At 39.6% G+C, this 23,063-nt stretch overlaps 1 protein-coding gene across 8 annotated transcripts in view; it reads left to right on the top strand.

Annotated features, from left to right (window-relative positions):
* ENOX1 (ecto-NOX disulfide-thiol exchanger 1) overlaps positions 1 to 23,063 on the top strand; it is a 512,775-nt gene that overhangs the window by 45,498 nt on the left and 444,214 nt on the right. The gene's annotated exons all lie outside the window — the stretch shown is intronic.

Here is a 23,063-nt window from a genome sequence, read left to right as displayed (position 1 = left end):
CATCAGGTTCCTAATGGGTCTTCAGATCTGGGTGTTCGGAAATGCACAGGACACGGGGCAGAGGTTCATTGGATTTGCCTCTTTGTCTTCTCCACGATGATTCCCATAGAAAAGGGAGGCAGGGGGGTCCAGAAGTTTCCAAAGATACTTCCAGCTGTGAAAGGGGCGAACTGCAGTGACAATTTTTCATTTCTCTTTCTGTTGAAGACAAGAATTTCTGATGTCAAGGCATCGTATCCATTGGTATAGGTTATAGGGCAATTGTATGGCCTCCACTTAGACTATTCATTGGGATTCATTTTCATGAAGTTCTGCTGCCGGGTTAAAGGATGGAAGAGATCGCCCTTGTGTTGGTTCCTCGGGCTGCGGTAACAAAGTGCGCACACATGGGGTAGCTCAAAACAACAAATATGGATTATCCTGTAGTTCTGGAGACCAGGGGTCTGAGATTAAGCTGTGGGCTGGCCACGTTCCCTCAGACACGTGTCGGGGAGTCCTTCCTTGCCGTTTTCTAGCCTCTGGCAACCCTGGGCCTCGCTTCGCTTGTGGTGTAGCACTTCAGTCTCTGCCTTGCTTGTCACATGGCGTCCTGCCTTTGTGTGTCTATCTGTTCTCTTCTCCGGATCAAGTTACGTTGGGGTAGGGCCCACCCGAATGACTGCATCTTAATTGGATCACAGCTTACCAGACCCAGTTTCCAGATACGGTCGGGCTCACAGGTACTGGACGTTAGGACTTCCACAGATCATTGTGGGGGACACGATTCAACACGTAATCGCCCTGAAGCTTTTTGCCACGTCTAGGAGGCACAGCATCTCTTGGGGAGGGGTTCAATCTGAGCTCTGCCGTCTGAACAATTGGATTTGGAAAACAAGTCTCTGGTACAAGGAAAGATGGCAAAGCTTTTTAAAGGACAGTTGGTGCATTGAAAAACTGTGTTTCTGCTTTTCTTTGGAACATTCAGACAAAGTCAAGGATAAATCGCCATGCTGGATGTGGCTTACGCTAATGCCTTTTGATGCTTCTGACATGTTTGTAAAGCCCAAGATTCGTTTGTACATGGTGGTGATTATTTTTCAGTTATTTGTGTGGAAAATAACTGAGCTGATGTAGTTTTTTCAATAACATGCTTACTGGACCTCCCACACAGCACATGCTGTCTGGTCTTTGTTCTTCTTTTGCTACAGAAGGTATTTTTACATACCATTTGTTGTATTTTGTTGTTGTTATTCCCCTATGTGGATGGTGTAAGATGATTTATGGTGTATGAAATACTTATATTTTTCTTTCCCATTCCCCACAGTACATACAATTTTCGTTTGTGCAGAATGGGGTCTGGTCCCCCAGGTAGGTTTACCCTTCACCAGGTGTGGAGGGAGGGTTCCAGGGAGGGGCTAGTTAATAGTGACGTGTATCTGGTCCGGCGTATTAGATGTGAGCTGTGTTTTACTTTGTGTGTGTTCCTGTGCAATTAGATGTAATTTGTGTCAGTGAGGTGAGCTGTCACTATGTCCCACAGCCTGGTACTGACTTTTCCACATCCAGAACAGTCTGATGGGCAGGTTGGAACTTACTTTGTGATGTCTCCCTGGGGTGGAGTGTAAGGTGAGAGAATCCAGTGAGCGCTGAGGGTCAGGAAACCCCCCAAATTAATACACAATGCTGCCTGAGACTACGCTTCATCTTCCGAACTTTTTCAATGGCCTCTTAATTCTTGTGGGGATTCACACTTTTGAAAATCTTGGTACAGGATTTAAGGTGAATGCATCTTAATATTCCTTCATCTAACAGCACACTGTCTTTTTTTTTAAAGGGTACTGTTTTTAGCATTAGTTCTTCAATGCTTAGCAGTTGGAAGCTAATTGACTTACTTTTACTTTTTTTTTGTAAATGGCAGGGGGCTTATTGGGTATTCATTCTTATTCGCTACATGTGTTTTAATGACTTGGTAGAAAATGAAACTAGTTTTCTGAGAGTGGAAGTACAGTTGACCCTTGAACAAGCAGGGGTTAGGGGCAATCAACCCCCTCCCTGCACAGTCGAAAAGCTGTATATAATTTTTGACTCCCTGAAAACTTAACTACGAATAGACTACTGTTGACCTCACTAATAACATAGTCAATTAACACATATTTTGTATGTTATGTGTTTTATATACTGTATTCTTACAATAAAGTAAGTTCAGAGGATAGATGTTATTATGAAAATCATAAGGAAAATACATTTACAGTACTCTATGTATTTATTGAAAAAAATCCGTGTATAAATGGACTGCACTGTTCAAACCTGTATTGTGCGAGGGTCAGCTGTGGATTCTAGAGGCTCAAATTGTTACATGTCAATTTCAAATGGCCTTTGGTAATAAGGATTTGAGGGTACACACTTATGAACAAACACGTTATGAGATATAGGTTCGATGTATTTTCTGCTATTGGGTGCTTAGTCAAAAGGAGTGGGGGAAGACAAAAAACTAAGAAAATTATCGAGGTATGAAACAGGAGTGGGTCCCGGCTGTACAAGAATCAATCCTGCAAATAGGCTGTTTTTAAGGGTGAGCAGAGTAGGTGCAGAAGGAATATCAGGCTGGGCGTGGCGGTGCTCTAAACCTCTTCAATTATATTCATGTTACATGTGGCTCCGATTAGGTTTGCGGTGAATTCTGATGCTGTTGGTATTGATTTTAATTTTCTTTCCCTTTTCCTTCTCTGCTTGGGATGAAATGTTAATTAACTCACCTGTGAAACTCGTGTGACTCATATTGCTTGTTTAATTTAGATTGCAAGCCCACGGGGCAGAGTCCTTTCTTTTCTCGGCAGTGTGAAGGACCCCTTGGCAGAAATGTTTATCATCATTATTATTATTATGCATTATAAGAATCATGAGGTTCTGCTAAAATATTATGTTGATTGCACTCACTCAGAAATGATAGCTTTAGTCCTTTTCAACTTGAAAATATTTTAGTTTGCTTTAAGCAGGTTAAATGGTGATTTCATCATGAAGACTACGCTAGGTACTAAATTGAAAGATAGTTTGAATGCATTTTTGAATTATGTTGGTTATTCTGAGCCAAAAGCAGTTACACCTTCAATGTAAAGTATGTTTTAATCATATTCAATCTCTTCTCACTCTAGAATGGCAATGTGGATTTTTCCCCCCAAATTATTCCCCCCAGAGGAATAAAAACTAGGAGTGGACCAAGCTAAAAAAAGTTTGGCTGAGGAAAGGAGTTATGACTGAGTGAAAACAGGTGGCTACAATATTCTGCTTAGAAATATCTTCAACAGGAACTTTTTTTTTTTTAAAAAAAGATAAACTCTGTCATTTACTGCGGAAGCTCCAACCTTGGAAAGTGACAGAGAACTGAAGCACATACCAGAATAATTCAGTCCAAAAAACACTCCATGTGAAATATCACAACACAGAAAACCTCATTAATTAAAACTGACATGGAAAGGCCAGCCAAATTAGTAAAGTAGAGTAATCTCTGGTATTTGGCAAATTGATGTGATTACCCAAGGTCGTTACCTAGAACTTGGGAGGTAGTGGGTAGTGGGGAAGAACTCAGAGAGAAGGTGGGCTGGCTTAGTGGGTCTGTGCTTATAATGACTGGTTACTCCTTCTATGAATTCTGTAAACATTTCTGCAGTGCCTATTATGTAATTGGCACTGTGCTAGGAACTGGGCATACCCAGATGTGCCAGACACTGCTTTCTGCCCTCAAGGAAGAGATATACCATAAAGAGTTAGGAAGCTGTGTAAAAGACCAGTGGCAGGTTACAGGGCGTCACGCACGTACGGAGAATGGATAGGAGCCCGAGAAAGCTGCCACGAGGAGGTGATGCCTGAGCTGAATGCTGCAGAGCGAAGGTGAAGATGAGGGGACAGCATGAGCAAAGGCACTGCCATCAGAAACAACAGACATAACAGGGTGCCACAAGCGGTTTCTGGATCACCCACAGTGGGGGCAGGGATGGGGAGGCTAGGCAGTGGACACAGGCTCGACTGGAACTTACATTAAGGAGCTTGGGCTTTGTTCTGTAAATGATACCTACTGAAGGTTTTGAAGCGAGGATGTCGTGCAGTCAGTGTTGTGTTTTACAAAGGTCTCTGGGGCATGGTTTCTTCAGTAGAGGATGAATTTGTGGGTGGAACAAGGCCAGAGGCATGTAGACCCATTAGGAGATGTTTTGAGTTATCCAGGCAGAAAAGGAGAAGCACTAGAATCTGGATGGAAGAAGCAGCAGCCCTGGGAGGTGACATGGGTGTAGACTCTGATGGCAGTGGAGGAATAGCGAATGAATCTCAGATTCGCTTGGGGATTCCTAGTGGATTGCTGGCGCTACCAACTGAAACTGAGAACAAGGGTGGAGGTTAAGGTGGATGATTGAAGATGAGGACATGCTTCATTTGATGTGCCGTGGGATATGGCTAGTACCTCTGGTCCACGGTATGCGCTGAGATAGCACCTACCGCCTTCCTCTCCTTCCTTCCCTTCTGTTTGCCCCTTCACTGCAGTCGGATTTAAGGCAGCCAATGGCAGTAATGGGTGTGAGGGTCATTAACAGATGGTGATAGATAACAGTGTGGGGATGGGAGAGATTCCCCCCACACAACATGGGTAGCGGGGATCCCCAGAGAGTGGGAAGGGGATCCCATCCAGAATTGAGGGGCAGGGCTCCCAGAGCAGGAGCAGAGGGGCACCCCCTGCAGAGTGGGGTGACTCCAGAAGCAACCTAGTGCAGAATAGACCTGTTTGATTTACAAAGTTCACTTTTCTTCTGTCACTAAGACAAAGGTTTACTCACTTCTTCCGTCAGAGAGACTTCAATATTTTCAGGTTATCATTTTGCCATTCATTTTTTTCCCCTTTTAGTCTCCTTGAATGTATTGACTTTTAAAATTTGATTCCACTTTGATCGAAACATTGGCTTCTGTGCTGTGTGTACAGAGAACACACACCGTTTGCCTAAGATTGCCCTTGTTAAGACTATTTTTATGTGCTAATTTATTTTTCAAGGTAAAAATGTGAACAAAATGTTACAAAAATGTTTTAATAAATAGATGACAAAACGTGACTTTTCGGTGGGTTACTTAGATGTTTGAAAATCGCTCTTCCAGCGCTAATCTTCAGAAATAATGCACAGAAAAGTGTTTACCTGTGCCTAAATTATCCCAAATACCAAATTTGCAGAGTATGAGTCAAGAGGTTTTACTATAATCAAGAGAGTAGTGTTTTAATCTGAGTTAAATAGATACTTACTTAGATTTTCTACTTTATTTTAGCATATATAATTATATCCAGAGTATATGGTGAGTAAATACAAATTTAGGGAATGTTGGATATTGTGGAACACTGGATTTTCTGTTCCATATTCTGCTACTTTCTCAATGAATGACATCAGGCAAAATGGAGAATTTCTTTGGGTTTCAGTTTCCTTGTGTGTAAAACAGAACGGCTGGACCAAGTCCATGCCTTTTGTGTTTATTACATTATTACTTTTGACTCAGTGAATAAAGCTGAGAGAGGGGCTCGGGTTGGAGTTGGAAGGTAACTGTGTGCCAAGGACCTCACAAGGAGCTTAGCTGGCCGAAAAGAAAGGGCAGAAAGGGAGACCCCCACATTCCTCTCCCAGTCACACAGATTCTTGATGATCTTCTATACACCTCCACTTGCCATTTCAAATAATTTATACAAAATATTTTACAAAGATGCATGATTGGGTTGTAAATACATGGTCCATTTTTTCCTCCAACTTGTGGTTTATAGAACATGGATAAGTGGCACATAACCAAAAGAGTTAATGGTTAGATAAGACTTGGGAAATACTACTTACCGGGGACCCCTCACTTAGAAATTCCCAATGCATCTCACATTTTCCAGGAAGTTCTTCTGTAAACAGATATGTTTCTTTTTTTTTAACCTGGCAGTTCTCACATGCATTTATTAGATTCTATTTTACTCAGAATCTATTGCCATCCCAGAGATCCCTTGATCTCAGTACACTTCACGGGAAACAGTGGTATCTTGCCAAAGCTCTCCAGATGTGCACCAGGGGGCCAGGGGCAGATGCTGGGGATGAGCATGAGCTAGACTCAGATGTGTATCCCACCCCGTGAGTTCTTATAACTCAAAGAGGCCTGGAAAATAGATTCAGAAAGAAACTAAATGCTTTCATTCCCACTCAAAGCCTTTAACTGACCAGTGCTGATGTTATTATTCAGATAGTCTTTAATTCCACCTTAAGCAAGAGACTTGAACTAAAACTTACGACTTTGAGGTTTTCACATTTTTCTTTTATTGTGAGGACCGTTCTAGAAAATGAATGTGCTCTGACTTGTGAAAATCCCACCTGGTTGGATTCATAGGTCTTTCTAATTCCCACGTCACTCTTGTCCCTTCACCTTTCTCTAGGGAAGAAGGAAAAGAAAGATGACCAGGAAAGAGGAAAGGAAGCTAGGAGGAGGGGAAATTGTGTTCATAAAAGCCCAAGGGTGTTAAATTCTGGCAGCGGGCACTGGGCCATTAGTACGTTAGCCTGCTTGACATTTTTTTTTTTAATAGTAGAAAATAGTGTTAGAGGGAGCTTTTGTTTTAAATTTAGAATGACTTCTTGCTGTGGGTTGGTGATATTGGTATTTATACGAGATGTGCTAATATAGTTATTTTGGGTCTGCAAACAACCCTTAACGTTTGATTTCTTTAAAATGAGTCAATAACCAGAGGGTAAGGGGGCTGGGGGGAGGGAGATGAGGGTAAGGGGGATCAAATATATGGTGATGGAAGGAGAACTGACTCTGGGTGGTGAACATACAATGGGATTTATAGATGATGTAATACAGAATTGTACACCTGAAATTTATGTAAATTTACAATTGTCACCCCAATAAATTTTAAAAAAGCAAAACCCTAAAAATAACAGTAATAATTTTAGCAGAGTCTTAAAAAAACACTCCTCGAACTTGACAATATTGTCCCAACGGTTTCCTACCTTTAATTAGCGGTGAGGGCCACAGGGCGGTGGGGTGGGCAGGTGAGAGGAGAGGCGGCCTCCTGCGTCAGAAGGTTTGCTCAGACACCCCCTTCCCACCCTCTGCCTGGTCTCCCCTCTGCCCCTGGGCCTCCACAGCAGCCACACATGAACTGCAGCAGCTTCTTTAGCCATCCTCATCCTCCTGGGACTGAGCCCCTGACTTCAGGGAACCCTATGCCGAACACAGACTTTCTAGAACAACTTTCTAATGACAAACATGGATTGAATTCCCTTTAGTCTGCGTGTGCGTTGTCTGCAGAGTAAGGATCGGCACCATCCCAGTAGCCTTGCCGAGCAGCGCTTGAGCTGGGTGAGGAGGGGCTGACAGCCATGTGTTGGGTCTACAGGAAGTTCCGGTGTTTATTCCCATCTGGTTGAGCACGTGTGATGAGGAATTAGTCAGAGAACGATCGTACAAAGGAATGTGACTTGACTCCGTGAAAGCGATTTGGGGGACACCTGCCATTGCTCTGCAGTTTGAGACAGTGAGAAGTGCACCACGAAAGAGCTGGGCTGTCAGTACTGACATCTGCACAGGGGGGAAACGCCAGGAGCTTGGTGTGTTCCTTGATGCACATGTGGCCTTGAGGCCAAACTTTAAACACTTCTGCAAAACACACACACACACACACACACACACACACACACACACACACACACAAAAACCCAGCATGTTTGTTCAGTCTCTTCAGGGCTGAATTCTGACCAAAGGAGATTTTCTACTTCCCCCATCAAGCCCGTTTTTCTTGACCGCCATTGTTTAAACATGTGTATTATTTGTTGGGTGATTCAGGTGTTTCCCAGGAGTTTATTTTATAAACTTATGTAGATGATGGAATGGTCACTGAAGAATTCAAGTTGAGACATGAAAAATTGCATAGCACAAGAGTTTAGAACCTTAAGGTTTTCTTTGTCCTCTGCTGTGTGCTATGCTATGGATTTACATTTAAAAAAATGCATGGCCATACTTTGTTTCACTCCTTTGTTTTATAAATATGTGGTTTGCTTTGAAAAGTGACATTGTCATTACGTGCTCCTTGGACCATATCTGGTTACCACAAAAGCTAGAAGCATCAAAACTATCTCAGTGGCTTACAGCTAGTCAGAACAAGAAAGTGGCCGTAGAAATAACAGCAGAGAGCGGTGGTCACTTCTCATGCAGAAATTGTGGAAGATAAATTTGACTCAGGAGACAAAAGATATACACTTATTGGTGAAGGTCTTGCCGCCTACTTCTGCCTTGGCCTCAGGGAAACGAGTAGGTCTTTGGCTGATACTGGGTTAGCTCTTCCGATCCCTCCGTCTGAGACACGTCACCGCAAGAGAATAAAACCATTGCCACTTGGTGATTCCCGAGGTCTGTATTCTTTAGCTGGGCGGTGATATAAAGGCCCAGGTAGCTGTGTCCTGATTCCTGAACATTCAGGCATTACACGGAATCACGGGTCTTCACAGTCATCTTGTCTGGGTCAGAAGGATTGGCTGATGCTGCTTAACGAGTGGGAGAGGACACCGCATTTGACTTCCTCATAATTTAAAGATAAAATGCTGCCATCACTCCTTCTAAATACCAGTCAGAAAAAGCTTATCCTTTTCTGCCAAGGTCAAATGCTTTAGAATTACAGTGTAAATCAAGGAAATGGGGACATACATCCCATGTAATAATGTTTGAATTCTCGATATGCAAGAGAACATTAGCTTTGTCATGTCAAACACCAGAGTATTCAGTGGAGGCGATCATGCTCTCTCTTGCTCCTTCCCCCAGTGGGTCTGTGTTCTCACAGTGAGAATAAGAGTCGGATAATGTTTCTTTTGTAGGTATCTTATATATGCTGCATTCATAGCAAGATGAAGCAGGGCAACTAATGTAAAAGTGTGTTTTTGCATAGATTTAAATAGATGCTATGGGTGTGAAAGCGATGGGGAGGAGGAAGGACAAAGAAAGGGAGAGAGAGAGAGAGAGAGAGAGAGAGAGAGAGAGAGAGAGAGAGAGAATGTTCTTCTGAGGAAGGATGAATTAGATAAACATGACTTGGAAGCCATCCAGAATCTTTAAGTTCATGTTAGTTTTCGGTTGAATTTCCTCCAAAACCCATTTATTACCAGAGTTATAACACAAAGGCAGGCTTGACTGGTTTTTGTGTGATCTTTGCATACACATTTGGTGTTTATTGAGTTTCTACTACGGTGCTAGCCAGCGGTGGTACGCACATGGACAGAACAGTTCTGGTGCTCAGGTACAGAAAAGCAGTATTTCATCAGTGTGGTACGGACACAGCTGCCACAGACAGAGTGGAGGGAGCCATAGATGCTGTGGGAGTTCCCTCTCCTGCCTTTTCTGCCCTGGGTTGGAGGTATTGATGACACAGGTCTCAAAGGGAGGAGAGAAGGAGAAACAAGCCCTCAGACATACAAGGGGTAGCATACACAGACGGTTGAGCCGGCCCCTTTGAACCCAGCATCCTGAGTTCTTGGCGGGGGACAGATACGCCATTCCTATTTGTGCAGGAGCATGCATTACCTTTTATGCGTGAAAAGTCCTTCATGTGCATTTGATTTATTTAATTGAAAGGAACTGATGGAGAGGCAAAGTGGGCACTTCCATTTGGGCACTGGCAAAAGAACGTGAAAAATGCATCCCTAGAATCTTCTGGCGTTTGTAGCATCACTTAAAAGACCTAATGTGATGTCATGTATGATTTATGCTGTGTAGGTGTTTTTCTACCGTGTTTGAAGCAGATAGGTATTAGAGTGTAATACATTATGTAGTTTCAAATATAAAAACTGCTTAGTGATGTGAACAGATAAGGTGTTGTACTGCTGATCAGATAGCTCAGAATAACTGTTTTCAGTGGCAAAGCTTCTATTTGGACATTTTTATCCTAATGAAACACTCAGAAGTCTAATTTCCTTTTTTTTCTTACTTGTAGCTAGAGAGTTTGGTTCAATTTTTCACACACACACATGCACACACACACTTTTTTTTTCTTTCTTTTTTATTTTTTTATTTTCTGCTAGGCTTTTGTATAGATACTTCAAGTGCCACCACCAATTTGAAGGAGAGCAATCAGCCGGGCAGAAAGAGTCCTGGATCCCGTGTTTAGCTGCGATATCACCTCCCTTCTGATTCTGACCGTCAATGGCTCTCACTTTGTCTTGGGCTTTCCTTTTTGCAGGAGGGTGTTAAAAATGCATCTATACTCACAAAGTGCTTTGTTACCAACTCGAGGTGAATACAAGAAGAGTAGGAGTTGAAACTGCTTTGGAGAGTGACAGAGTCGGCTGTCTCCCACTTTTTAATTTTTAGTCGACATTTGTGGTGATGTCATTCCCAAACAATGCTAACAGGTAGAATACAGAGGACTTCCGTGGCTTCCGAGTCATTTTTAGGAAATGGAAGCATTTAAATGAGAATCCAACTTTGCTTTTATAGGTACTGGTTTCAATCATGTTCTGGGCTTATGTGGTAGGAGAAAAGCTAGAGAAAGCAGAGAGTGTTCCACCCAGAGGTAGTTTCACACTCTCTGGACTTCCAACTGCCAAATATGGCTTCCCCGGAGTGATTTTCAAGATGTGGAAGTAGGAAAAGCTACAAAACATATCTTAAATGGGACAAAGCTGCTGTGTGGCAGGTCCCGGCTCCCACTTGCTGCGCCAAGGCAGAGAATGAGTGTCGCACCTGGGGTCTCCTGCTCAGAACCTCGATGGAACAGTTTGGGGAAGGCTGGAAACTCTGGAACTGTGTTGATGCTCCTGGAAAGAAAACCTGTTTTGGCTCCTTGATTTTTTAAAGCCCTTCTTGCAATGATGTCATTCTTCTTAGTAGGTTTGGTGTGTCGTCAAGGTTTTCTCATAGAGATTCAGATGGATACTGTCCTGTGTATGTGAAGCTAAGGGTACCACGTTGGGAGTCTTTTTCACACTCGGATACGGGATGTGTAATCATTCTAATTTCATTTAGCATTTGGACCAGTGTTGCCCAATATTTCAGAATCTCAGGGTATGAAGGAATTCAGTGGCCAGTGGCTGGCTTCATAGCATAGTAGCTTTGTAATCTTGAAGAAATTACTCAACCTGTCTCTTTACCCTTAGAATAAGAGCAACAAGAAGACTATTACCCACCTCATGGATTGGTTATTGTGATTTAATAAGATATGTAAAGTGCTTCTCTTAGTGTTTGGCATTTAGGATACACCAAGAAACCACATCTACCACCATCATTATCATCATTATTTTATGTCCAGTCTTTATCTGATATTGCATGTTTCTTAAAACTTTGTCAAGTACTCTACTCTCTCAAGGGACAGAGAATGTACTGAATCTCCAGGCAGGCCCATGTTTGCCTCTGCAGAAATTCTTCCTCATGTTGGTTTTTCTGCTTCTTAGAAATTTCTCCCCAATGGTCCATACTGTGCTCTGACATGTCAGTCTTAAACCGTCTTCTGTTTTTTCTGTGACAGACATTCAGCTGTTAGAAGTCACAGGCTGTATTTCTCCTACGTCTTTTAAACACCTTATTATCCCTATTTTGCAAAAGAAAACTGAGGCTCACAGAGATTCATTAATGTCCTTTTGGTTATATAGCTAATAAGTTGCCAAAATAATTTGAACCTGGTACCTTTCGATGAATTCTTCTCTACAGCCCTTTCAAATATGGTCCTCAGAACTGAGCTTAATACCCCAGGTGTTGTCATCCAGTACAGAGCTCCGAGTGGGATTGCTGTTTTCCTAGTTTGGGATCCTGTGATCTTCTGTTCTTTATTATGCCCACTACATTCTGTGTCTAACAAGTGTGCGCTGAATACTGAACGAACACAAAGTCGTAGATGAGGCCCCGAGGTCCAGCACTCCCATGGCCATGAATAAAGCAGAGGTGTCTGCCCTCTCAGAATTCACATCTAGTGCAGGGTGGGCTGCACAGTCCAGTGCAATTGAAAAGGTGGGGTCCCTTGTTCAGAAAGAGGAGGAAAAAGGGGCCATTAAAGATATAAAATATAAAGTTGTTTCCTCCTGTCTTCCATGGTCTCTCAACTTGTTTTTTTTTTTTTCTTACTTGCTATTAATGCCATTCTAAGTAAAGAATAATTGAAAATTTAAATTATTAGCATGAACTTTACCACTCAGCCTTTATATTGTGCAATGCCAGCTTTAAATGTAAATATAAAGGCACCAAACTTGTGTGTGGAATCAACAAAATTACACAGTTCCTATGTATTCCGTTTTTACCAGAACAGAAGAAACACTGCACAAAACTACCTTGGTTGTTTTTATTTCACTTCTTGACAATACTTCAAGAAGTCAAGAAGTCACTTCTTGACTATATGAATATTCTCCCCAGCACTTTCTGCCTTTGGATTGCTGATAAATAAGGAAGAAGTGAATGGAAAACATACGATGAATTCCCTTCTCTTTCCCATTCTTTATGTCATCATTTTCGGCATAAATGGTTGGTTAGCATTTACAACACCGTTGCCTTCTTTCTGCAATGGAACCAAATTCTGGGAAGCACTGCCTTTCGGGGCTGTCAGTGGCTCTGCTTACTCACCACTCCATCACAAACGTAAGACACTTACCTTCCTTTTAGTCTTGCTAAAATGCCACCCATGTGGGTCCCCTGCAGTTCTGTCCTCAATGGCCATTGAGCAAGCTGTTTGCAATGAGGTGGAAAGGAGCTGTGCACATGTAAGCTGTGTGTTCTCCTGTACCCATGCTCCGTTACTTCATCAGGTTCACCCACAGAACACACGCTCAAAGACAATATGATGAAGAATGTCAAGATGGTAACAGATGGGTAGTAAACCAAGTGTGGGCCATTCTGAGAGTGGGGCGCTGTGTGACTTCACAGGTCACACCCATAATGCCAGCCCTGTCTCCTAGGCAATCAGGTGAGTCTGACACAAGGCAGATGGCATCTGAGTTATCATTGAGACAGCCCTGTGGCCTTGAGCACCTGACAAGACTGGGTAACGTTTCAGGGTGACGGTGATGTTGACGTAGCCATTGACGGAAGGAGTAGACAAAGAGAGACATTGACTGTAATTTACAACATTGTAATGTGTCTCTGAAAGTTACTAAGAGGGTAGATCTTAAACACCTTCATCACAAGGAAAGACACTTCTAACTGTGTGGTGATCATTTTGTGATATGTACCTATATCGAATCGTTATGTTGTACACAGTTGAACTGTGCGAGTTCACTTATATGTGTTTTTGTTTTTCAATAAATATATAGGAATATTTTTTGAAGATGTTCTTACTGAGAAGCAATCTTATTGATTATACTAGGTTACCGTAAAGCAGTCATACTGCTGCTTTTTCATGATCAATGTGTGATCCTTATACCTGTAAATAATTACGAATTAATTTTTGTCATTATGTTTTCATTTGTGATGTGTACTGTTAGTAACACGTACAACATCTACAGTGTTTTGTATCCTATAAGATGCTATTGATGTGGGTGCTGACAGATGCTTCATCTTGTGAACAGAGGATGTAAACTTACGGCGATGATACAGTGTGGTACTGTAAGTCATTTCTCTTCCTTATGACTTTCACAATAACATTTTCTTTTCTCTAACTTATTTTATTGTGAGAACACAGTATATAATGCATAAAACACACAAACTGTGTGTTAATCAACTGTTGGTGTTATTGGTAAGGCTTCGGTTCAACCGTAGGCTATTAGTTGTTGAGTTTTAGGGGAGTCAAAAGTTCTACGGGGATTTTCGACTCCACAGGGTAGAGGGGTCGGTGCCCTTTGCCCCCGCATTATTCAAATGTCAACTGTACAATGTTACATGTTAATTATATCTCAGTTTTACAAAAGGAGGCGCTGAAAGGGTTTCTACATGAGGGAAAATGTGAGCTAAGGCATGGAGGATTGGAAGTACGGACTCTTTAGGTTCAGGGAGCAGCTGTAGTCCAGAGAGGCCTGGGCAAGGAGAACATGGTGATTTTATAGAACATTTACTCTGTGTGGCAGGAGAATAATGGAATAAGATCCTTGCTTCTTTATTTTCATTTATATTGCATGGGGTCTATAAATCTGCTAAGAGTCCTGAGAGAAACACCATATTTATATAGGTGATTTTTTCAGTGATATTGTAAGTAATTTATATACTCGTAAACTTTAGACAATATCCCCCCAAATGAAACACTGTTAATTCTCTGGTTTGCTTTTAGAATGATTACAGTTAGAAAGATAAATCTGGAATTTTCCCCCCAAATATATCTGCTTGAAGAAAGGATGAGGTGAACATGCTGTAGGTCTTTTCTTTATATGTGAAAATTTCAGTGGATTTAAATGTGTTACCCTTATCATGTCTCAGCGATAGCATGTGAGTTTTGATATCTTCTCCAGCAGCCTGAGGCAGGAGGTCAGAATTGGCCAAGAGGCTCATTCATTCGGGCAGGCTAGGGGCTGGGAGGTGGTACGGTCCATTAGGTGCATGGCCAAAGGGCTCCTGAGTAGTCTTCAGAGTTCTGGCCGCTCCACTTCATATTCTGAGGCTGTCCATACCTGGTCCGCTGCACTTGGTCCTTTGATGGTTGCTGCTCTGGATTCCTTATGTCGAGCTGAGGACTTAACTCAGGTGTCTCTTGTCTATGAGTGTCTTAGGACTTGGTGCATTTCTAGTTTCCTCTTGTTTTACCCACGATCTTATCTCACAGCTTCCCAGCCACTGTGTTATGACCCTTGGTTTGGGAGGGTTTCGGAGGGTGGTTAATGGTCAGGTACTGCATGGAACAGCTCCAGCTCCCCCGGGTAGAGAGGCAGGCTAGAGCGAGACAAAGTCATGGAAACCCAAACCCGCACAAATCAAAGCCCTGAATGTGTGGGGCTGATGCGCATTTATGTGAATGTGTGCTTCTGGGGGTAGGTGTGGAGCACCACGACTCATTTACTACTTCTAACAGATTTTGGGTGGAGTCTTCAGGATTTTCTGTGCATAGCATATTATCTGCAAATAAAGACACTTTTACTTTTGTCTTTCTAATCATTTGAAGGCCTTTTATTTCTTTCTCTTGCCTAAGTGTGCTGCCTAGGACTTCAATTACTATGTTAAATAGAAGTGGCTGGAGAGATCAGCCTGTCTTGCTACTGATCTTGCAGGGAGAGCTTTCAGCTTTTCCCCACTGAGTATAACGTTAGCTGTGGGCTTGTCATCTATGGCCTTTACTATGTTGAGATATGTTCCTTCTATGCTTAGTTTGTTGAGACTGTTTATCCTGAAGGGATATTGAATTTTGTCAAATGCCTTTTCTGCGTCTCTTGAGATGATCATGTTTTTTATTCTGAATTTTGTTAATATGGTGAATCACTGTTTTGTGAATATTGAACCATCCTTGCATCCCTGGAATAAATCCCACTTCATCATGATGTGTGATCCTTTCAATGTACTTTCGAATTTGGTTTGCTGATATTTTTTAAGGATGTCACATCTATGTTCATCAGGGATATTTCCCTGTATTTTCTTGTCGTGTCCTAGTCTAGCTTTGGTATCAGAGTAATGCTGGTCTCCTCTACTTTTTGGAAGAGTTTGAGAAGGATTGATATTAGTTCTTCTTTAACTGTTTGGTCTATGTGTGCCCTTAAAGCGGGAGTGTGACTCTTGTAGGAAGCATATCAATTTTTTTTTAATCCATTAATTAAAATCCATAAAGCTACTCTATGTCTTATCCATAAAATCCATAAAAAAATCCATAAAATCCATAGCTACTCTATGTCTTCTAATTGGAGAATTTAGTTTTATTTACCTTTGACGTACTTATTGATAGGTACAGACTTATTATTGCCATTTTGTTAATTGTTTTCTGATTGTTTTATAATTCCTTCATTCCTCCCTTGCGCTCTTTCTTTGTGATTTGATGATTTTCTGTACTGGTATGTTTTGATTCCTTTTTCTTTATCTTTTTTTGTATCTACTGTAAGTTTTTGCTTTGTGGTTACCATGAGGCTTTCATAAAACATCTTATATTTTAAACTGAGAAGAACTGAACCTCAGACACATACAAATGCTCTACATTTTTTCAACCCCCCATATTTTATGTTTTTGATATTACAATTTATCTTTTTATATTATGTATCCATTAACAAATCATTATAATTATATTTATTTTTGATATGTTTGTTTTACTCTTTATACTAATGTTATACGTGATTTACCCACTACCATTACAACATTAGAGTATTCTGAATTTATTTACTTTTACCAGTGAGTTTCATACTTTCATATGTTTTCTTGTTACTAATTAGCATCCTTTAATTTCTGCCTGAAGAACTCCCTTTAACATTTCTTGTAAAGCTTGTCTAGTGGTTCTGAATTCCTTCAGCTTTTGCTTATCTGGTAAACTATATATCTCTTCTTTAATTCTGAATGACAATGTTGCCAGGTAGAGTGGTCTTGGAAAGCAGGGTTGTTGTTTTTTTTCCCTTTTTTCTTTCCTTCAACACTATGAATATATTACCTTCAGGCTACAAAGATTATGCTGAAAAAATCTGTTTATATTCTTATGAGTGTTCCCTATACATAACAATTTGTCTTTCTTTTACTGCTTTTAGTATTTTCTCCATGTATTCAACTTTTGACACTCAATTATCATGTGTTTTCATGTGGTCTCTTTGGATTCTTCTTGTTTGGTAATCTCTGGGCTTCCTGGATCTGGATGTCCACTCTTGCCTCAAGTTAGGAAATGTTACAGCCATTGTATTTTGAATAAGCTTTCTGCTTTTGAATGAGCTTTTTCTCTTATTCTGAGAACTCTATAATGCATATATCAATCTATTTGATGGAATCCCATAATCCCGTGTACTGTCTTCACTGTTTTTCATTCTTTTTTCTTTTTTCTCCTCTATTTGGGTGATTCCATTGCCCTGTCTTTGAGTTCACTGGTTCTTTCTTACACTTGATCGTCTGCTGTTGAACTCCTCAATTGAAATTTTCAGTTCACTTAAGTATTTTTTAGCTGTTTGATTTCTGTTTGTTACTTTTTAATATTTTCTACCTCTGTTGAAATTCTCACTTTGCTCATGCATGCATTACTTTCTTCACATTGGTGAACATCTTTGTGAGTATTGTTTTAAACTCTCTATCAAGTAAATAACTTACTCCATTTCATTATGATCTATTTCTAGAGATTTATCTTATTCTTTAAATTACGTGGCTCCTTGTGTAGTTTTGGCACATTAAATGAAACATCCACCTCTCGTAGTATTAACAGAGTGGTCTCATGAAGGAGGTGAACTTCATTAGTCAGCCTGAACGAAATCCCTGGTTGTCTCTTAAACCTTTGTGATTGAGCAAGCTGCCTTCTTTGTTGTTAGTTCTTTTCAGCAGTTGAGGGTGTCCAAGACCTACCAGTGTCCCAAAGGGGAGGGCCACATTCAGCACCTAGACACAGGCTGACTGGAAGCTGGATTCTTAGGTAGCGACTGGGAGAATATGTAGTTAAGCTCCTTGCAGTGATAAACTAGGTGATGGGTGTTTTTGCATGCTCCCTCTGCACCACACCAAAATGTACACGTATAGCACTGGCAGCTGTGGGTGCTTCTGTGCCTGTTAAGAAGTACCGCTTTGTCTGCAGCAGTCCTGTGGGACTGCAAGTTCCATTGACTCTCAGAGCTGCGTGATTCGGGTTGTTTCCCTTGGGCAGCATCTGTAAAAGTTGGGGTGCTGGACTTATGTACAAGCTCCTTCTAGGGACATGTAAGCAACTTGGAGCTGGCTACAGGGAGAAGGTGAGAGAGATATCTGCCACCATGCCATGGTTTCCAGGGAGGGTAGCCAGTCTCTTAGTTACTCTTAAAATTGTCTTTCTTTTTTTTAGCTTCATAACTTGGCAGTGTAGATTGTTGGTTTTGAACTATTCTTATTTTTTAATACAAGCTGTTTTTAAAGCTACAAATTTTCCTCTAAGCGCTCTTTAGTTAATTTCACAATTTTTTAATATGTTATGTGTTCATTATGCAATTCTAAGTATTTTTTAATTTTCTTGTGATTTCATCCTTGGATTCATGGATTATTTAGAAGGACATAGCTTAATTTCCCGATAATTGAGTTGGAATTTCTAGATCTCTTATTGATTTCTGATTTCAATTCTTTGTGGACATATCTGTATGATATTTTAAAATTTATTGAAAATTATTTTATGTTCCAATATGGGGTCTGTCCTATTGAATATTCTTCAAAGTACTGACAAGAATGTATATTATATAAATTTTGCATTGTTGAGTTTAGTATTCTGTATATATTTTAAGTTAAATTTTGTTAATTGTGTTGTTCAAATACTGTTTATCTATCTTATTTTTTTCTTTTTATCATCTCCCGAGAGTGATATGTTAAAAATCTTTATATATGTGATTTTTTTCATTCCTCCTCTAATTTCTGTCATTTTTTTGCTTCATGTATATTAAAATTTGGGGGCACATACCTATTTGAATTGTTATTCTTTATTAATGAAGCAGCCCTCTAATACCACTTTATTATTGTGACATAACTCAGTTTACCTGGTAATATCCAGTGATTTGAAGTATATACTGTTTGATATTTACATGGCCAACTCAGCTCTCATATGTGTCATGCGAGTATTACATAATATATATATTTTTTATTATTTTTTTAACTGTGTCTTTCAATCTAAAGAGCATAATTTTTATGGAGCATATAATTATTTGCTTTCTTATCTAGATTAACAATCGATGCCTTGTAATTTGTTGATTAATTTTATGTCTATTTAATATAACTATTGATATTCACATTTAATTATTATTATTATTGCTATTTGGTTTTATTTGCCCCCTCTTTTTCTGTTCCTCCTTTCTTGTCCTTTTTTAATTGAATATTTTCAGAATCTCATTTTGTATCCTCCTTTTTATTTATATTTTTGTATTATTTTTAATAGTTGCTCCAGAGATGACAATGGTTAGCTTTATCTCATTGCAAACTACTTTCAATTAATGTTAAAAAACTGCACTTAAAATGGTAGAACCTAACCTGAGTACACTTTTATTTATTTCTCTTTGCCTTTATGTTGTTGCTCTGATATTTTTATTCTACATATGTTATCAAACCCAGAATACATTACTGTTGCTTTTGTATTAGTGAGCTGACTTAAAAATTGAGGTAGGAAGTAGTATTTTATATTTATATATTAATTATTTCTATCTTTGATTCATTTTTTCCTATAAGTCTCAATGTCCAACATCCAATGTCTCTAATGATCTGAGTACCGTTTCACTTCAGTTAGAATACTTCCTTTAAGTCTTTCTTGTCATGCAGACTTCTGTAAATGGCTTTTGCTTATCTGAAAGTCTTTATTTTGCCTTAACTTTTGAACTGAAATATATGAATGCTCTTTTTTTTGCCAAATGTAAAATTTTAGTTACGTTTTATTTTTCAGTAATGTAAATATGTCATTCCATTGTCTCTGACCTTTATTATTTCTAACAGTAAATGTTATCATTCTTATCCCTTACCCGTGTGTGTGTGTGTGTGTGTGTGTGTGTGTGTTATCCTAGACTTGTGTTTAATAGTTATCCTAGACTGTTTTTAATTTCTTTATATTTGTTTTTTGGAGTATGACAATGATTTTCCAAGCTGTGATGCTCTTTTTTAATTTATACTGGATTTGTTAGTGTTGTTTTTGATTTGTAAAATTTTCAGTCAATATTTTTTCTGAAGATAGTGTTTCTTTTCTCATTTGTCTTTTCTCTCCTCTGAGGTTTCCCATCACAAGTATGTTATACTACTTTGTAATGTCCCTCAGCTTATTGAGCCTTTGTAATAATAAATTTATTTATGCATTTATGATTTCTGTGCTTTAATTTGGATGATTTCTGTTGGTCTCACACTTCAAGTTTATTGATTCTTTCTTTTGGCCGGTCTGCTGTTAACCCCACCCATTAAAAATTTCAATTCAGAGACTGTGTTTTTCAATTTAGGATTTCCACGTGCCTTGTGTTACAATCTCTATCTTTCCTGACATTCCCCTCTAGTTATCCTTTAGACCCAAACTCTCACAGCTTGTGTACCATGTTTACAGTGGTATTTTGAAGTTTTTGTTTGCTAATTCCAACACTAAAATTTGTTTTTATTGACTGAATTTTCTTGACTCTTTGCTACATTTTCTAATTTATTTTCATATCTGGTGAATTTTTATTGTGTCCTGATACCATGAAAGATATGTTGTAGGTATTCTGGATTGCTAATTTCCTTTGACGACTTCTGTGTTGTGTTGCAGCACCCAGCTATGTTATATAACCATCACGTTAAACTTGTGGAGGCATGGTATTAGGCTTTGTCAGGGTAAGTCTATTTTAGTTTTGCTTTCACTCCTGGGAGAAATAGCCTTTCAACATAGTATTTTCTTTTAAGTTGTGGCTCTCCTGTGGTGTCACTGGAAAGCTCAGACTGTTTCCCAGGGCCCACCTAAGTTGGCAAGACTTGAATTGGAAATTTTGTTTCCTCTAAGTTGAGCAGCTGCTGAAATCTATATTTGGTTTTCAGCCTTTCATTGGTTTGTTTTCTCCAGTGCTCTCTGGAGTCTTGCCCCATGCATGCATGCATGCACAATTAAGTAATCAGCCAAAGATTTATTTGCAGATTGCAGGTTTTGTGTTTCCCTTCTATGGATTTCTTCTTTCTCTGACCCTCACCCTGAGCACTTTTCATAGTGCTCTGGCAGTCTCAGGCTCTGTCCTCTGACTCCTCAGACCAATAAGACTATGGATTTCTGCTTGAATTCCATCTATACTGCCCTGGGGGAAAAGATGTACAACAGCACATCTTATCCAGTGTGGTTTCTTTCTTTCAAAGGTCAGCTCTCCTCTTTGTTTGGTTTCTCTTCAATGCCTTCAAAGAGTTGTGTTTATATTTTGTGTCAAGTTGGTACTTATTTTCAGCAGGTGGGTTAGTCCGATCAAAGCTACTCCAGCATTATTAGAAGTCAGAACTTCTCCCAAGGTCTAGATCGGTGAGTTTAAACTGTTTATAATGATTTTAAGTTCCATCAGGACTTGTTTCTGCTGTCTTATTTCTATTTTATACTTACTGTTTTTTCTTTTTCCTTATTTTTGCCTTCTTTCAAAATTTCCTTTGACTATATAAAATTTTCTTTCGTTTGTTTAAAAGATATTCATTCAATTTTTATTCTTTAGGTGATTCTCCCTGACTTATTCATATACAGTTTTCTTTTTTCTTTTTCTCTATAAATATCTTAATTTAATAGTTATCCTTAATCCTCCCTATCAGGAAAAGTACAATAGTATTGCCTGTCTTTGGTGTCTTTTCCCCATCCCTTTCATTTTGTATTTTAGAGTTTTTAGTTCTTTGTCATCAAGGATTCTTTAGGTTTGAGCATGGGGAGGGAATAGAATAGTCTGTGCTAGTTTATCATTTTGCCATCAATTGCATATAGTTGTTTTTAAATAAAATGTAATTCCATTAGATACAGGATTGCTTTTTAAAATGTACAATGGAGACACTAATAAAGAAACAGCTTCTGAAGGAAGGCTGATATAGAATTGGCAAACAAGACGTATTTTTTTATAGTCAGCGATTCCTTTCTGAACACATTATAGGAAAACAAAACAGTCTTCATTTGGAATTTCAGGTAAGTTCTCTTAGCTCTTAGCATATAACCTGTTTATTACATATTTTGCTTTGAGTGTCTCAGCTACTGATTGAAAATTCACTACCAAGAGGTAGTGTGGGGATATTCTATAGAGCTAATTAAGAACGGACTCATCACTGGGCCTTTTGACAGGGGGAGGAGATAGATATTCAACATTCCCAGAGAAGTCTCAGAGAAGTAACTGAGAATACCATCAGAGGTTGTTTGCATTTATGATCCTGATAAGTACCTCTACTTGGGGGCAAACACATTTCTCGTTACCCGTAAATAAAGAAGAGAGGCATAAAGAAAGTGAATGGAACAAGAGGAAAAAGCTAAATTGTTAGGTGGAACAGTTATTCCATACTCTTTGTGTTTCTATAGTGGAGAGAATTTGTATGTTAAACCTGAGCAAGGAAGAATATGGAAAGAACACTACCCATTTCACTATGCTCTGTCATTTCTCCCTCTGCTGGGTTGGAGGTTTCCTGCAAGGTGAGTTAGGGAGTAGGAACTGGGCACGCCCTGGACTTTGAGATCTGCCCACTGGTAGTTTTCTAGCTATCCAGTGGATAAGCTTAATCCTCAGGAGAATGTAAACCAATCCTTTTGATGGCAGATATGAAGCCATGTTCTCCAATCAGATTGAACAGTAAAATCCTGTACCTTTATCCTCTATCTACATGCTTCATTGACCTTTGTATTTTGATTGGAACTTCAGAGGAGTGTTGTTAGTCTTTAAAATCCAACATTATATTTTGGTGCCCAAAGTCAGTTTGTATGGTGATGAAAAATGATAGAACTATTGTAGAGCACTAAAAAAGAGTGCAGGCAAACTATTAATACGGTCAACATTTTGGATGGCTCTAAAGGGCATTATGCTGACTGGGGGGGAAAAGAAACAGTCTCAAGAGGTTATATGGTATATGGTTCAATTTATATAACATTCTTGAAATGACATGATTAGAGGTGGAGAACACATTAGTGGTGGCCGGGGGACAGGGGTGGGATGGGGAGTAGCATACGAGAGTTCCCCGTTGGAGATAGAATTTTGTATCTTGATTGTAATGGTGGTTACATGAACCTGTACAGGGGGAAAATTGCCTGAAACCACACACACACACACATACACACACACACAGACACACACACACACGAATGCATGCTAAAGCTGATAAAATCTGAATAAGGCCCGTCACCTGCAGTATTGTACCAATGTAGTTTCCTGGATTTGATGCTTTACAGTAGTATATAATATGTTACCATATGGGGGAAGCTGGGCTAAAGCTACACAGAACTCTCAATTTTTGTAATATTCTGTGAGTTGATAATTATTCCAAAATTAAAAATTAAAAAAGTGCAAAGACTGCCACTTAATCTGGGTTCCTCCCCATGTAAAAAGTAATAGTGGGGGATGAGCTAG

The sequence above is a fragment of the Rhinolophus hipposideros genome (assembly GCF_964194185.1).
Source record: "Rhinolophus hipposideros genome assembly, chromosome: 4".
NCBI lineage: Eukaryota > Metazoa > Chordata > Mammalia > Chiroptera > Rhinolophidae > Rhinolophus > Rhinolophus hipposideros.
The sequence above is the reverse complement of the archived record's forward strand: the minus strand, read 5'-3'. Positions and strand labels throughout refer to the sequence as shown.